The sequence below is a fragment of the Budorcas taxicolor genome, chromosome 2 (assembly GCF_023091745.1).
Source record: "Budorcas taxicolor isolate Tak-1 chromosome 2, Takin1.1, whole genome shotgun sequence".
NCBI classification, from domain to species: Eukaryota; Metazoa; Chordata; class Mammalia; order Artiodactyla; family Bovidae; genus Budorcas; species Budorcas taxicolor.
This window is the reverse complement of record NC_068911.1, coordinates 12,090,291-12,106,818: the sequence shown is the minus strand read 5'-3', so window position 1 is coordinate 12,106,818 and position 16,528 is coordinate 12,090,291. Positions and strand designations below refer to the sequence as shown.

General features: G+C 40.5%; 1 protein-coding gene and 1 pseudogene across 1 annotated transcript in view; one reads left to right on the top strand and one right to left on the bottom strand.

Moving 5' to 3' along the window:
* Window positions 1-16,528, bottom strand: part of AUTS2 (activator of transcription and developmental regulator AUTS2) — a 1,205,988-nt gene that overhangs the window by 1,082,232 nt on the left and 107,228 nt on the right. The window lies entirely within an intron of this gene.
* LOC128062229 (40S ribosomal protein S6-like) lies at window positions 3,941-4,674 on the top strand (annotated as a pseudogene).

The following is a 16,528-nucleotide window of genomic DNA, read 5'->3' as shown; positions in this document are numbered from 1 at the left end:
TTCTTAAACAGGAGTCGGTGAACCTTTCTCCCTTTTACAAAATTATTAATAAAAGAAATATGTATTGTTAAATATAATGGCAAATAGAGAAAGTAAAGCAGCTCTACTCCTACCCTCTGCCCACCTGCCTCCCTGCCTTGAAGAGAATATGTTTGTGCATATGTATGTGTGTGTGTGTATTCACAAAGGAGTTATAAGTTTGCTAACACCAAAGTTCTTTCTTGCCTAAGATATCTCACCCCTCACAGAGAATTGAGGTTTGGAGTTGGACATGGCATATTTGAAATCTATTTAGAAATAAGAAAACAGTACAACTAACATGTCACACACACAAATACAAATATATCATCAATACTTGCTTTTTGTGTGCGCTGTAAAATCCAGCTCACCAAAGGATTTTTCATGCTGTTTCTACTAGGAAAACACTCAAAAATCAAATGTTCATCTGAATTTCTTAACATCCCGTAGCAGGTAGATACTGGCTATTTTCTAGAGAAGATTTTCCGTAACACTGAGCAGAAAGTTGAGATTAAAGCTCTGCCAGCGATGACTAAAATTAATTCTCTACAGCTGTTTAGGGAACGTGTATTTCAGAAAGAGGGACTCAGCTGACTAGCTTCAAACTCTCTTCAAGAAGGAAAATGTATTTATTTAAAAAAAAAAAAAAAAAGCCACAAGCAAACACCTACCAGCACACATAGCTTATATGTTCCCAAAGAACAGCATTATTTGACTGCAACTTTTTGTCCCTTTTTTCTTTAAAGCCTTTTAGGGAGGCAGAACTTCTGACAAAACTACCTACTTATGGTAAGAACAGATGAATCAGTGCTTTGATAAAACATTAAAATTTAAAAAGACATAAAACCTTCCAAAAAAGCAAAAAAAAACTACACACACAATCATTTCAGAAGGTGCCTACACAGTTCATTATTATGCAGATTTCACAAACATTTCCCTAATCAAGGAGAAAGCTGCTCTATAGAATAATGTGTTTTACCTGCTTTAGCAACCAAAGCATTCCTTAGCTTTGGAGCCTCTGGTTTTTAGGCTAAGGGTGAGGAGATTCTGAGTGACAAGACAGCACTTCAGCAAGGACACCACATGTCCCCCAGGAGAGAAAACCGCCTAGACCACACCGTTTCTCACTACCTTTCCATCGTGTCTATTCAAGTCTCCCTCTCTCCATAAGCACTGACAATCTCTTCCATTTGGGGGGTCCACCTGAACTCCTACACAGGCATTCCACTCCAGTAATCTACTACCAAATTTCTTTTTTAGGGTACCATATTAAAATCCCATTAGTACTCAATCTTTGCTGCATCTGGAATAACTCGGTGAGTTTTGACAAATACTTGGATTCAGCCTCCAAAAGATTCTGATTTAATTGGCATGGAATATGGCTTGAGTATCACAGAGATTTTTTATAAAGCACCCCACGTGCTTTTTATTCTAAAATTTTATATGAAAAGCAAAGAAGCTAGAATAGTCAAAACAATCTTGAAAAAGAACAAAGTAGGAGGATTCACACTACTTCATTTCAATACTTACTAGAGTATAAAAGCACAATAAGACAAGGGTATTGGGAGAAAGACAATATGTCAATGGAGCAGAATAGAGAGTCTAGAAATAGACATAAGCAGGAACAGACTTAAAAAGACAACTGATTTTCAACAAAGGCACCAAGGATATTCATTGGTAAAAGAAAAGTGATTTCAAAGAATAATGCTAGAATAACTGGATAAATGATGTAAGGGGGAAGAAATGAACCTCAACTCCTAACTCACATCACACACAAAAATCAGAGATAAAACATAAACCAAAATATAAATGCATGTAAACGCAAAGAAGAAAACATAACCTAGATTAAGTAAAGATTTCTTAGAGATGACACACAAGACTCAAACATACAAGGGGAAAATTAGACTAAACAATCAAAATTTAAAATTCCTGCTCATAAAGACACCACTAGGAAATTGCCTAATGATGCCTAAAGCCACAGACCAGAAGATGTATTCATATTACATATATCTGACGTGAGACTTGTACCAAAATACATAAAGAGCTCCTATAAATCAATAATAAAAAGACAGTCCAACTTTAAATGGTCAGAAGATTTGAACAAACACCGCACAGAAGACAGTGTTCAATACCACTCAGTCATTAGGAAAATGCAAATTCAAACATAATGAGATCACCATTTTATCCCCACTACAATGGCTACAATTAAAAAGACTAGCAACACAAAATATTTTTGAAGATATGGATTAACAAGAACTCTTGTGCAATACTGGTGGGAGTTTAACCTGTACAACCACTTTGGAAAACTGTGGCAATTTCTTACAAAGTTAAATACAAGTACATACCTTATGACTCAATCTATGCAAACTAGGAATCTAGGACCTATGTTTACAATACAACAACAACCCTTATACAATAGTGCTTTATTAACAATGGTCCAAAGAAACAACTCAAATGCCCACCAAAAAAGAAACAGTTAAACAAACAGTTGCATATCTAACCCAACAGAAGACTACTTGGCAATAAAAGAAGAACTGAGTCATACAACAACATAGAACAACCTCAGAAATATTAACAAAAGAAGCCAAGCGCACAAAAGTACATACTATATGATTTCATTTTTATGAAGATCAAGAGCAGCTGTCATGACAGGAATCAGAACAGTGGCAGGAATGAGAAAAGACTGACTAGAGGTGAGGACCAAGGAATGTTTTAGGTGATGACTGTGTTCTCGGGCTGGCACATGACTATTTGTCAAAATTCACTGGTTTGCACACTTTAGTTTTGTGCATTTTACTACATGAAAACTGTACCAAAGAAGTTTATGACCCCCGGGTTATTGATAAACTGAGGACCCCTGCAGGGAGTGGGAGGTAGAGGGGGCGGGGCGATCCCAACATCTCTCCCTAACCCCTTTCCTCATTTGTGCTCTCCATCAACCAGCATCACAATGATTTCTTGTGCAAACTAACACTGTGTGTGTGTATCCCGTATTTTCATATAACACCCTACATACTATACCCTGCTGCCCAAATTTTGCACATACATGTATGGCAGTGGGATACTGATTAACTGATCTAATCGTGGTACTTCCACATTACAGTGTGTATCTATTTCAGGAAACACTGAAATCTGGGAGAACTAGCAACTATTTCCAACACACAACTCCCATAACACACCTTCTCAAATCTTCTCAGACAGTCCTCAAAGAGCCTGCACTCTGCCTTTCATTTGCCGCTACCCTTAAGATGAACCCAGGCCTCCAGCAACACTGTACCTAGTTACTTTCAGGACCTGAAAAGGAGGCAGGTACCTCCTCAGGCTAGTCTCTCCCTGGAATGTCAACCCTACCCATCTACATGGATACTCTTTCCTGTCTGAAATATCATGGTCATGTCGCCTCCTTCGTGAAGGTTTCTCTGATCTCTCTCCAAGCTGCAAGTGCCCCCTCTTCTATCCTCGCCAAGTACTTAATGAGCACTTCTAGCATATGAAGGCTATGTGGTAGGCGATCTGCTGGAAATAACAACATGCCTATCACACTCTTCTTTCTCTATTTGCGAGATAATTATGCTTACTTTTCAAACTTTTGTACCTTACTCAGGTGGACTCCATGAGAGCAAAGGGGACCAGCTTTATTTTAATGGTGGTAAAATCTGGTATACAGATAGTGTTTGGTATATTTCTATTGATTTTACACATAAATTAATAACCATACCATACCACCTTTCCCCTAAAGTCAGCTGGGACAGAGGAAAAAACAAAAACAACCAAAAAACTCCACATGAGTGTATTTTAAGTCTGTGGTAAAGATCTACTTGGGTATTACTGGGAACTCTCAAACCGAACCTAACAATTCTTCTCTTTGGAATATCAAAGTTTAAAAACACTTCAGTTCTTTTTTCACTGTATCTGAGAGGCAGTTTGCCGCTTCAGAATGAAGCTGAACATCTCTTTCCCGGCCACTGGCTGCCAAAAACTCATTGAAGTAGACAATGAATGAACACTTCATACCTTTTATGAGAAGAGTATGGTCACAGAAGTTGCTGCTGGTGCTGTGGGTGAAGAATGAAAGGGTTACGTGGTCCGAATCAGCGGTGGGAACGACAAACAGGGCTTCCCTGTGAAGCAGAGTGTCTTGACCCATGGCCAAGTCTTCTGCTACTGAGAAAGGGGCATTTCTGTTACAGACCAAGGAAGACTGGAGAGAGAAAGCACAAATCTGTACAGATGCCAATTTGAATGTTCTCAATTCGGTCAATGTGAAAAAAGAGGAAAAGGATATTCCTGGACTCACTGATACTACTGTGCCTTGTCGCCCGGGGCCCAAAAGAGCTAGCAGAATCTGCAAACTTATCAGTCTCTCTAAAGATGATGTCTGCCAGTATGTTGTGAGAAAGCCCCTAAACCAAGAAGGTAAGAAACCTAGGACCAAAGCCCCCAAGATTCAGCATCTTGTGACTCCATGTGCTCTGCAACACAAACATCAGCATATTGCTCTGAAGAAACAGCATACTGAGAAAAATAAAGAAGCTGCAGAATATGCTAAATTTTTGGCCAAGAGAATGAAAGAGGCCAAAGAAAAATGCCATGAACAGACTGCCAAGAGTCAGAGGCTCTCTGAGAGTTTCCACTTCTGAGTCCAGTCAAAAATGAGATGTTCTAAAAGTAACAAACAAATAAGATCCGATGTCAAAAAAGAACTTCAATTCTTAAAATCTTGAAAAAAAAATTCTACTTCTTTTGACAACTTTTTTCTAATACTATTTTTATCAACTAATGTTATAAGGAGGCAGTTGCTAGATACTTACGTATCTGAACTGTAACAAATTAAAATTCAAAATAATGTTACAGGACTTTTCTGGTGGTCTAGTGACTGGGGATCCGCTTGCCAATGCAGGGTACATGGGTTCAGGAAGATTCCAGACGACTGGGGCAACTAAACCTGTGCGCCACAACCACTGAGCCTGCACTCTATAGCCCGTGCTCTGCAACAAGAGAAGCCACCACAATAAGAAGCCCAAGCATCACAACTAGAGAGTAGCCTCTGCTCACTGCAACTATAGAAAGCCTGAGTGCAGCAACAAAGACCCAGCACAACCTAAATAAGTAAATAAATCTTTTTAAAAAGAACACGTTATAAAATAATAATGTACACATCAAGAAAGCAGAACAGATGTCCTCTCTAGATATTTACCCCGACCAGTTGTTTCTCTCCAACCACATCCTTCATCCACTTACTCAACATTTCTCAGATTTGTATATGGTTGACAATAATAATCCCAGGCCTAGATGATGACTTGAAATTATTTGTAAAGAGGGTAAAAAATTTACCACTGGGGAATTTTTGTGGTTATTAACATTTATCCCTAAGCAGTAGCTCTCAATCAAATGTTTTTCCTTCAGCTCAGCAAAACAAACCAGAAAGCTAACCAATCCTGTAACCTTGAATCCTGATGCGACAGTTTTTGCTTTCTGCGCCTTTAAAAGTGCAATGTTTTCATTTCCCTGCAAAAGTGCTGATCCAGAGTAGGAGACAACAGCAGTCCTGTGGATATCATTTGTAGGGGAGAAAAGGAAACATGAGAGATTAAAGAGACAGCTCCCTCAAAGGCCAATGATGAAATGCTTCATGGTCTTTTGAATAGAAGCTTCTTTGAAATAACAAAAAAACAAAACTAAAGATTTGCACAGACCAAAGTCTACAGCAGGGTGTTCTACAACAGTCTTGCCTCTAACAGTTCTTAAAAGCCATGAAGTGGTGAAATCACAGAGTCTATAATAGAAAAGGAGTCAGGAAATCGTCTAATCATTTTACAGCAAAGAAACTGATGGTCAGCAAGGAAACAGGATTCACCCATGGGGATGTAACATACAATATTGGTGGCGGGTCAGGGGTGATGTCCAAGGTGGTCTGACTCCTCCAGTTGAGAGATTTCTTTTCGCCATCATCACCAATCACCAATCTCCCTTGCTGACTGACACTCGGAAATTCCCTGGAGACCCCTCTCCTGCTTGCTAGGATCAACTGATTCTGTTGTTTCCTCTTGGGTCCCAACCACCATCCCCTACCACTGTGCTGCAGCCATCTACCCTCTTCCCAGGTGATTCCCAGATATTCCGAGAAGCTCAGCTTGACTTCTGCAGCTGCCTGAGGAGGCAGACTGAGACTCCTTATCCCTTTCACTGAACTACCATTAGAGTGTAATGAGCTGTTTCATATACAAGGCCAGTGGACTGGGGTACTGAAGCTTCCTACAGTCTACCCCCTACCCACTGAATCATTTCTAGCACCAAGTCACTTTCTGACACAGCAAGCAGAAAAGCCTTGGTTTTGCCAGCCTTTCTTGTGAAGCCTTAAAACTGCCAATGACTTCTGAGAAAGCCAGGAATAACATCAACTAACATTTAAAGAGCATGTATTGCAAGCTGGTCCTTGGGCGAAAGCATCTACATGTATTTACTGTATATTTCTCACAACCACCCTAGAGAAGGTGCTATTACTATCCCCCATTTTACAAATGCAGAAACTAAGTAACTTTCCCCATGGTGACATAAGTACTAAGTGAGAAAGCTGGAATTGGGACCTAGTTCTAGGACTCTAGGAACATTACTTAATATATTGGACACTAAGCCGTTCTATCCTTTGCCCAACTTTAAACTCTACAAAATGGACCTATTTCAAAGCAATCCTTAACATTTCTTTCTTCTTCCTTATCCAAGTGAAGAAAGCACTCTAAAATGTAGAGTATCCCACATATCCTGAAAGATCTCAGGGAGCTATGCAGCCTATACAACACTCTGTATTAGACCACAAGTCAACTACTCCAAATGATCAAGGCTGAAGTGCTGGGGCAGGGGCGGGGGGATGCGCCTACAGGAGCTGCTGTGAATGACGGGGTAAAATTCAGGATAAAGTGTCCAACTGCCTGGTACACAGCCCTTTGGAACAAGAACTGGTGTGACCTGCAGGTTAATACCAGGAGCACATCCGACATGATCAAATCCTCCTTTTGCTTCTGCTCTGCAGTAGCTCTCACCAACTGCTGACACAGAACCTGTTGTGACATAGAGACTATAAGCAGCAAAAAGTCGCTCCTATTCTGTCTGCTCTTAAAAAAACAAACAAACTGTGCAGGCCACCTCTTAGAAATGGTCATATTTTCTCAGGGTGTGAGTGGCTCTGATACTTTGTTGACACCACATTCCAGGAAAAAAGCAATTCCAGATCTATTTCTCCCCATATTTGTTTGTTTGCTGGGCTGGGGGAGGCAGAGTATTTAAGATCTACTCTCCTCATATCTATTTCCATTAAAGGAAAGGACTCCTAACCTTATCCAGTATTTATAAAAGGAATTCATAAATTTCCCCAACAGTATACTTCGATCTGCACTTCAACAATGTAAGCATATCAATAAAGTCCATTCTTGAAAGAGAAACAGAAGTGCAGGTAAATGAACTGTGTAAGGCCATGCAGCTGCTAAAACATCAGCTAGAGTAAGAATTCCTACCCACTTGCCAAGGGAGCTCTCAGTTAATGTTTTCTATTCTATGAACCAAAATGGCCTTTTCCTCTCCTTTTGTCCCAAGGGCACAGCTTTATCCCTATGGGAAAAACTAAACAGTAACAAGAGCTACTCATCTTCAACCTTTAGCCACTACCTATATACAGTATATCATCATGCATCCAGTAACAAAAGAAACTGCTTTTCATTCCTGTCCTTCAATGTGGAGGTCCCAAACTTTCTCCTGCATCCCAAGGTTAGAAAACACATCTACCCCTGCTCTACATCCTCTCTCTCTCCACTCTTTCCTCTTCTAATCCCTCCTTCACAGTATCATTCGGATATTGATTAGAGTTTTGGGCTCACCACTCCCCAAAAGGTAAAGTTCAAACTCAGCAACTTCCCCAATCAGATTTTGACTTATGTACCAAGTGTCTTTCCCAACCATACCTCCCACCCTGTGTGTCAGGTTTCACCACGCACCTGTGCTCCAGCAGTCAAATCAAGATCATTGATGGATTTCCAAACACAAGACTCATTTCTAAATCTTTGCAACAACATTTACCCTCTTTTGTCAGTCTACAATATTCTTCCTAGTCTTGACCACCAAAACAGAACCACTTCAGCTCCAGTCTTGTGATGAATTGTTTAGTCTCTAAGTCCTGTCTGACTCTTTGTGACCCCATGAACTGTAGCCCACCAGGCTCCTCTGTCCACAGATTATTTCCCAGGCAAGAATAGTGGAGTTGGTTGCCATTTCCTTCTTCAGGGGACCTTCCTTACGAACCCGTGTCTCCTGCTTGGCACGAGGATTCTATACCACTGATACACCTGGGAAGCTCTCTGTGATGACTATTTCCAACTTATTTCTCAAAGCTCACAGCACTCTCTGCTGAGGTCGTCAGAATTACAACTATGTAACATATTGTAATACAGGAGAGCAACTGATTTCCCTTCTCATTCCAAGATATTATCACAGAGACTCCCTAAAAATCCACTCCACAAATGTGTATGGATTAGGAGCTGGGAACACAGTAAGCAAAACAAACTGGGTCTGATCTTCCATGGAACTTAATTCTACTAGAGAGAAAAGAAAAATATTTCTGTTTTCTACCTCGAGCACGAGTGCTGTAAACAAAGGTACAGCAGAAAAAGGGAAGAAAGAGTGCTTGCTTTAGATTATTGGGGAAAGTCTCCCTGATAAGGAAGGTTCTATCAGAAAATTCAGTCAAGTGAGGGAAGGACTCTTGAGGGTAGGACCATCTGGGGCAGAGTGGAAAGTAAATGTGGCAGCCCTGGGCAGAGTGGACAGCGGCAGGAGAACCCGAGCAGAGTGGCTTCGGGGGGGCAAAATCGCCTGGAGCTGGCACCAATGCAGCACACTACTCACACCTGGTCATTCTGAATCTCCTTTGGGCATGGTCCCTGCTGCCATCCACTGTGACAACTGGATGCTCTCCCGCTGACTGCAAACACTGCCCACAACACACTGGTCCCCTCTCGCTGTGGCTGGTAAAGTCTTAGCTCCTCAATCTTAAACAGCTTCCTCAGGTTGAACTCCATTTCACCTTCTTTGGGTTTCTTCTGAATTAAGTCTAGAAAATGCTGTGGTCTTACTTTCACATTCTTCAAAACATTTCATAGCCTTTTCTGCTGCAGTTCCCAAAAGATCCTAATAAATCTCCCTGTAATACACGGGGCAGCCTTCTCCTTCTCCCGTAATAACAGCAGAGGCTATCTGACTTCCTAAGCAGAATTTTCCTTCCTAAAAAGCAATATATCTGACTTCTTACAAAATTCTGCCCATTTTTTCCCCTCTGTTACTCCAAAGCTTAACTGCTACATGTCTCTACAATTACTTCATTTCAAAGAAACGTACCTTTGTTTAAGCAAACCTAACATATGGACTTATGAATTTACTCAAAGGATAAACTGGGCATGACTTTGGTTATAAATGGATTTTTCACTTTCAAAAATGATTCATAATATCATTACTATAAATGGCAAGCTCTATTTCATCCTAAATTTAGGAGTCAATTTTCACACAAATCTTAAGTATACATCATCAGGTCAGGTGAAGTATATGTGTACAATGAGATCTTTCCAAGAGCCAAGCTTGGTCTCCCATCATATATTCTTCGGAATATTATATTTAACCTCTACCAGTTCGGACTGATTTATAATCATTCTATTGTGAAAGGCTATATATAATTCCTAAAATGCATGTTTCAACATGAAGATGCCTGAAAGTTTAGTAGCTATAAACCCATCAAACCAAGTAGCCTCCTGCTCTCTCCTGGCTGAGATTCCAGACTTATAATTGTTCAGGTAGCCAACCCATATGTTTCCATTTTTCTTACTCACATTACCATGCCAAATTACTTACACTGTTCTCTGCCACTTCTTACAGAACTCTTCTTGGACTTTTTCTATGCTCACACTGTCTGATCATCAATTTGCATGTCAGTTCCTTTTAATTGGATTCCATCCAACCAGAATTACAGCTGCCTCTCTCTATGAAAGAATAAAGTGATTTTTTCCTTTAACAATGCCAGGGTCCCTACCAGGGAATCAAACTGTCACTCCACTTGCTATTAATTATCCTGAGCTACGCCACTGTTTCCCTTCCTTCATAAAACCCTGAACCATATTCCTTCCCCCTGTGATTAACAGCAGTCATGATGATGCCTTACATCCAATGAGCCCACACAACAGGGAAATCCAGGCATCAGGCATGGATGACAAGCAGTGACAAGAATGTTCTTTAAGCAGAACATTTCACTAAAAGCAAAGTCTCTTATACGAAATAAATGAATCGTGAGGTTAAAGGCTTGTCTTATACATTTCTAGGGCAAAAGATCCCTCAACTTCCCATGGCAGTCCATTGTACTATCTCAATCCACGAGGTTAAGACAGGTTTCCTGATACCTAAATCTCTTTAGCCACAATGTAAGCCTGTGATTTCTTGTTTCCGTGGTGATGGCAGAGATATTACCAGCCTCCTCTATGTAACAATTCCCCCAGCATTTAAATGCTCCTATTAAATCATCCTTCAGTCTCCCCTTCTTCGTGTTGTATCATACTCAGGAGAGGTACCAGGATGGAAAGGAGTCTCAAGATAGTTTCATATGAGACCCAACTGAAGAAATCGAGACTTTTTTTTTTTTTTCAATTTGAATACTTGGGGGATGTGATAGGTGTCCTTAAAAAAAATTCTCAAGGGTTTCAAGTGTGAAAGAGGAAATTACATTTATTCAATATGACCCCAGAGAGTAAAATAAGAAAGAACCAATAGAAACCTGCAAATAGAGGGACTTCCTCTCAATATAAAGCAGGAATTTTCTAACAGAAAAAAATGGAGCTGTTCAAAGAAGATATGATCTCCCAAGGCAGGCACATTCCATGTCAGCAAAGGTGCAACAGCCAGTTGGAAGAGATGTAATGTGTCTGTAGCCATCTGCAGGCCAGCCTGGCTACAACCATCTCTAGCTTCCTTCCAACACTGAGATTCTATGAAACTGTCAAAGGTTTAGGTGACTGGGGTTTTATCACAATGAAGAGGACTGAGGTTTTAAAGTAATGAGTGACAAGCCTTCCACCACTCACATACAAAGCACATACTCACAGGAAACAATTCATTATACAGGAGAGAGGGGGAGGGCTTTAAATAATTTCATTTGACAGGGAAATGAGCAAAAAATTTCAAAGAAAGTCTTTCCTACTGTGGAGGGGCTTCCTGGTAGCTCAGACAGTAAAAAATCTGCTTACAACGCTGGAAACCTGGGTTCATTTCCTGGGTCAGGAAGATTCCCCTGGAGAAGAGAACAGCAACCCACTCCAGTATTCTTGCCTGGAGAATTCCATGGACAGAGGAGCCTGGTGGGTTACAGTCCCTGGGGCTACAAAGAGTCAGACACGACTAACAACAACTGTGGAGGGTAGAATAACGGCTCCCGAAAGATGCTCAAGGTCCTAATTCCTGGAACCTCTGAATATATTATATGCCAAAGGGGAATGAAGGTTGTAAATAAAATTAAGGATGCTGATCAGCTCATCTTCAAGGGATCACCCTGATTTGTCCAGGTGAGGCTAATGTAATCTCAGAGGACGAGGAAGGGGTGACTGCAAGCAGGAAACAGAGATGGTGTCATGAAAAGGACCTGGCCTGCTACTGCTGGCTCTGAAACAAAGGCAGGACCACAGGCCAAGGAATGTGAGAAAGTGCTAGCAGCTGGAAAGGAGCAGGCAAAAAGAAACCTCCCCTGGAGCCGCCAGAAGGAATGCAGTACTGCTGACACCTTGACGTTAGGCCCAGAGACACTCCTGCTGGACTTTTAACCTACAAAACTGAAGATAATAAACCTGTGTTGTTTTAAGTCACCAACTGCATGGTGATTTTGTTACACCAGCACACAGAAAACTAACAGACCCACCAAAGATCGTAATACACCCATACTTTCTCAGAAAGAATGGGTAATATTTGCTGAATAGTTTTAAACAATAGACTCTAATACCGTTCATCAATGATAATCTTTGTCTTTTATGAGAAGTACAGAAATCTATATGACAAGTGGAGGTCTATCCAGACCGATATAAACTGCTTTAACAACTAGCCTTTAGGTTCCATACCTCATGTTCATGTCACGTACCTGGCACATTCAATAAAATTTTAGTGACTTAAATTGAAGAGCCAAAGTTCAAATACCATCTTTGGCCCCCTTTGCTGCCAGGTACAAAAAGACTCTCATTTTAGCCAGTGCATGACTATCATTTAACAATCTCACCCAAGAATTCAAAAAGTGGATGAACTCTTTCCAACCGCCCTCTGTTTAGCTTCTGTAGTTAGCAAAAACTGGGACACTGCACATGTGGGCACATCTGAGAAACAGAGCCTTTCCAAACAATCATCTGTGCTCCCTGCTTCAAGAAGGAACAGCTCCAGATTACATTCCAAAAGACCTACTTCCACCCCACTCCCAAGCAGAAATGTTACTACTGTGGGTATGGCTCCTTCAACAATAGAAAACCGTCAAACAAATACCTAAAAATCATCACTTCCTACTTTTATTCTGCTCCCTTCCATCCCCTGGTCTCCAACCTCCACCAAGTGGAAAACGCTGTCCAACTTTCCTGTCCTCATTTTCCCTACAAGTTAAACTCACGGTGCTGTTCCTACCAAGGAGCAAGCAGCCGAAATGCTGTGAAGTTTCCACATGAGGCCACAACCACAGAGTTATCAGGGCGGCTTTCCTGTTCTCTAGTGCCTACACGCAAGGGGCAGGCGGCCAGTGTCACCCAGGAGTGCCCCGCTGCCTGGAGGCAGGCAGCTGCTGCACAGCCTCTGCTTGCCAATACTGTGCTTGGTTCTATTAGTGGCTGGGATTCTTTAAAAGTGCTTATACCTGGCCCCATATAAGCACAGCTGACCCCTGAACACTGCTTCGAACAGTGCGAGTCTATACTTAAATGTGGAGTCTTTTCTATAGTAAATACTACAGTATACTGCACAATCCCCAGTTGGTTGAACCCGTGGAGGCAGAACTGTGGATGTGGAAGAACCACAGATAAAGACAGTCAGCTATAAGTTACATATGGGTCAGGTCAGTGCCCCTAACCCCACATTGTTCAAGAGTCAACTGCATACAGAGCTGTGCAGTCTCTTGTTACATTCCTAGTCTAAGCCACCGTCAACTGCATTTTGACATAAGCCTGACTCTGTCTCTTTGGAGAGGGGGGAAAAAAAACTTGGGATACAAACATTTAAAATAGATTATATGCAGTTATGGAAGAGAAGGGACATTCTGAACAAAAGAAACATTTACAATCACATATATACTTAATATTAGAAAACCTGTATGTTCTAGACAATTTTCAATTTAGAATTTTGGAAGTGAAAAGTCTAAATCTTACCACTGACAGAAGTCTCTCTTGTCTTAACACTTAAACAAACAAACATGAAACTCAAGTTCCCTGAGACTGGCAGAGGGGGTTATTTCCCTATGGGCTCTCAAAATAGACACGTTCTTGGGCAGTCTGTCAGGCCGTGCAGAGGTTCAGAGTGTATAGTCTACAGAGTCAGATCGCCGGGATCCTCTCCCACCTCTAACACTCGCTAGAAAAACTGCTGATCCCTCCGTGCCTCATTTCGTTCACTCATAAAATGGAATAATTACAGTAACTACACCTCACAAGGCCGTTAAGATTAAATGAGCTCACATACATAAATCACTTAGGATAGTGCCTGGCAGGAAGTTAACTCCACCAGTTTATGTAAGTGATCATCACCCCCAGTTTCCCCTCATGGGAAGTTCTCATCATGAGTCTTGGTCACACCATCATCTCTGATCAATGACCACCCTGACTCTAACAACCCAACCCCAATTCCCATCTCTCCACTCTGACTGCCCAACCTGATCAAACATAATCTACTGAGTGGGAAGGGCTATGTATCTGTAGGTTTTGATGGAAACAGACTGGCTTTCAGGAAGAATTCACTGAGAGTATATAGTATGATCCTCCAACGACAACAAGTCTCAGGCTTTGTCTTCCCTTTCTGTGAACTAATGACCTCTAAGGAATCCTTCCACTGGAACACGGCACTTCACTGGCCTATGAATTATCTGCTTCCTAATCTAAAATATGTCCTTCATTGCTTTCTGGATAAGAAACATCGATAGTGCTTCAAGAGTCACCAATGTCCTCTGGGCTGCTACCTACACAGCATAAAAAGTACTTAGCTCTTCAGCCATTTATTCTTTTAAACACAGTTGGATTACAATTACTTTAAACACTTCTGAAAGCAGTTTTGCTTCTGCCTCAAGAAAAAAAATTGTATGAGCCAAAGAATGGGTTACACCAACTGCTTTAAAGTCTTTCACTAATGTTCAATCTAAGCAGAGTTACCTAGGTAGTCAATGACCTCCTGTGGCTTGACTCCAAATGAAATTCGTCTTCTTCAGAAAAACTAAGGCAATGGTGAAAACTAACACAACTGAGATTATTAATAGATATAATATAAATATGTCTCAGGAACAGCACCAAAGTCTCTAAACCTTTTGAATTAGGCTATGTAGAAAGAGTAAGTGGGCTTCCCTTGTGGCTCAGATGGTAAAGAATCCTAAAGAAACAGTAAGTATAAAATACACGTGAAAGTATGCTAAATACTACATGTTGATGGAAAGAAGTCATAAAAGATCAAAATAAATGGGAGACATACTGTGATCACATAACAGAAAATTCAACACAGTAAAAAATTCTCCCCAAATTGATCTGTAGATTTAATGAAATTTCAATCAAAATCCCAGGACAGTATTTTTATAGTTACAGATTAAATTATTCTAAAATTTATATAGAAAAGCAAAGGAACCAATAGTCGATGGCTGAAAAAGAATAAAGTTGGAAAATTAATACTATTAGATATTAATATAAAGCTACAGTCATCAAGATAGTGTGATATTGGAGAAGGGAGAGACATACAAATCTAACAGACAGAATACAGAATAAAACAGATCCACACATATATATAGACAACTAACTTTCTATAAAAGTGCAAAGGTGATTAAGTGGAGAAGGGACAATCTTTTAAACAAAAGATGTTACAACTGGGTATCATATAAAAAATTAATTTCAATCTATACTTCACATCATACACTAAAATTTCCTCCAAATGAATCACAGACTTAAATGTAAATAAAATCCAACACTACAAAATTTCTAGAAGACAATGTTTATGACCTTGGATTAAGCAAAGATTTCTTAGCAATGACAACAGAAATATAATCTACAAAAGAACAAACTGATAATTGCACTTTGCCAAAATTTTAAATTCTGTTCTAAAGACAGACATTGTTAATGTGAATGAACAGGCAAACCACAGACTGGAAGAACATATTTAAAAATCATATATCTGACAATATACTTGAATTCTGAATACATAAAGAACTCTTAAAAGTCAATAAAAAGAAAACAATCCAGTTTTCAAGAAGTGAACTAAAGATTTCAACACACGCTTCACAAAAGAATATACATGAATGGCAAGCACATGAAAAGATGGTCCACACAGCTAGTTATTAAGGAAATACAAACTTAAACCACAATGAGATTCTGCTACATGCCTCTTAAAATGGTTAAAAATTTTAATATATTGGCCATATCAAGTGTTGCAAGAATATAGAGGAACTGGAACTCACATAATCCTGATGGGAATGTAACATGGTACAAACATTTTAGAAAACTGGCAGCTCCTACAAAATTTAAACATATACATGCCATATGGCCGATGCATTCCATTCCTAAGTATTTACCTAAAAGAAATGAGACCATATACTCATACAAAGATTGGTAGGCTGATATTCACAGCAGCTTCCTTTTAACAGCAGAAAACTAGAAACAACCCAAATGCCCCCAAAGAGATAAATGGATACACAAACTTTGGTACATCCAAACAATGAAATGGTTTTCAGCAATAAAAAGGGAGTTATTGATACCCACTACCTCATGCGAAGAGTTGACTCATTGGAAAAGACTCTGATGCTGGGAGGGATTGGGAGCAGGAGGAGAAGGGGACGACAGAGGATGAGATGGCTGGATGGAGGATGAGATGGCTGGATGGCATCACAGACTCGATGGATGTGAGTCTGAGTGATCTCCGGGAGATGGTGATGAACAGGGAGGCCTGGCGTGCTGCAATTCATGGGGTCGCAAAGAGTCGGACACAACTGAGCGACTGAACTATGTAAATAAATCACAAAATAATTATTGTGCTAAGTCACTTCAGTCATGTCCAACTCTTTGCGACTCTATGGACCACAGCCCGCCAGGCTCCTCTGTCCATGGGATTCTCCAGGCAATAATGCTTGACTGGGTTGCCATGCCCTCTTCCAGAGAATCTTCCTGACCTAGGGATTGAAACCACAACTCTTGTGTCTCCTGCATTGGCAGGCAGGTTCTTTACCACTAGCATGCCACCTGGGAAGCCCAAAATGATTATATTGAGTAACAAAACG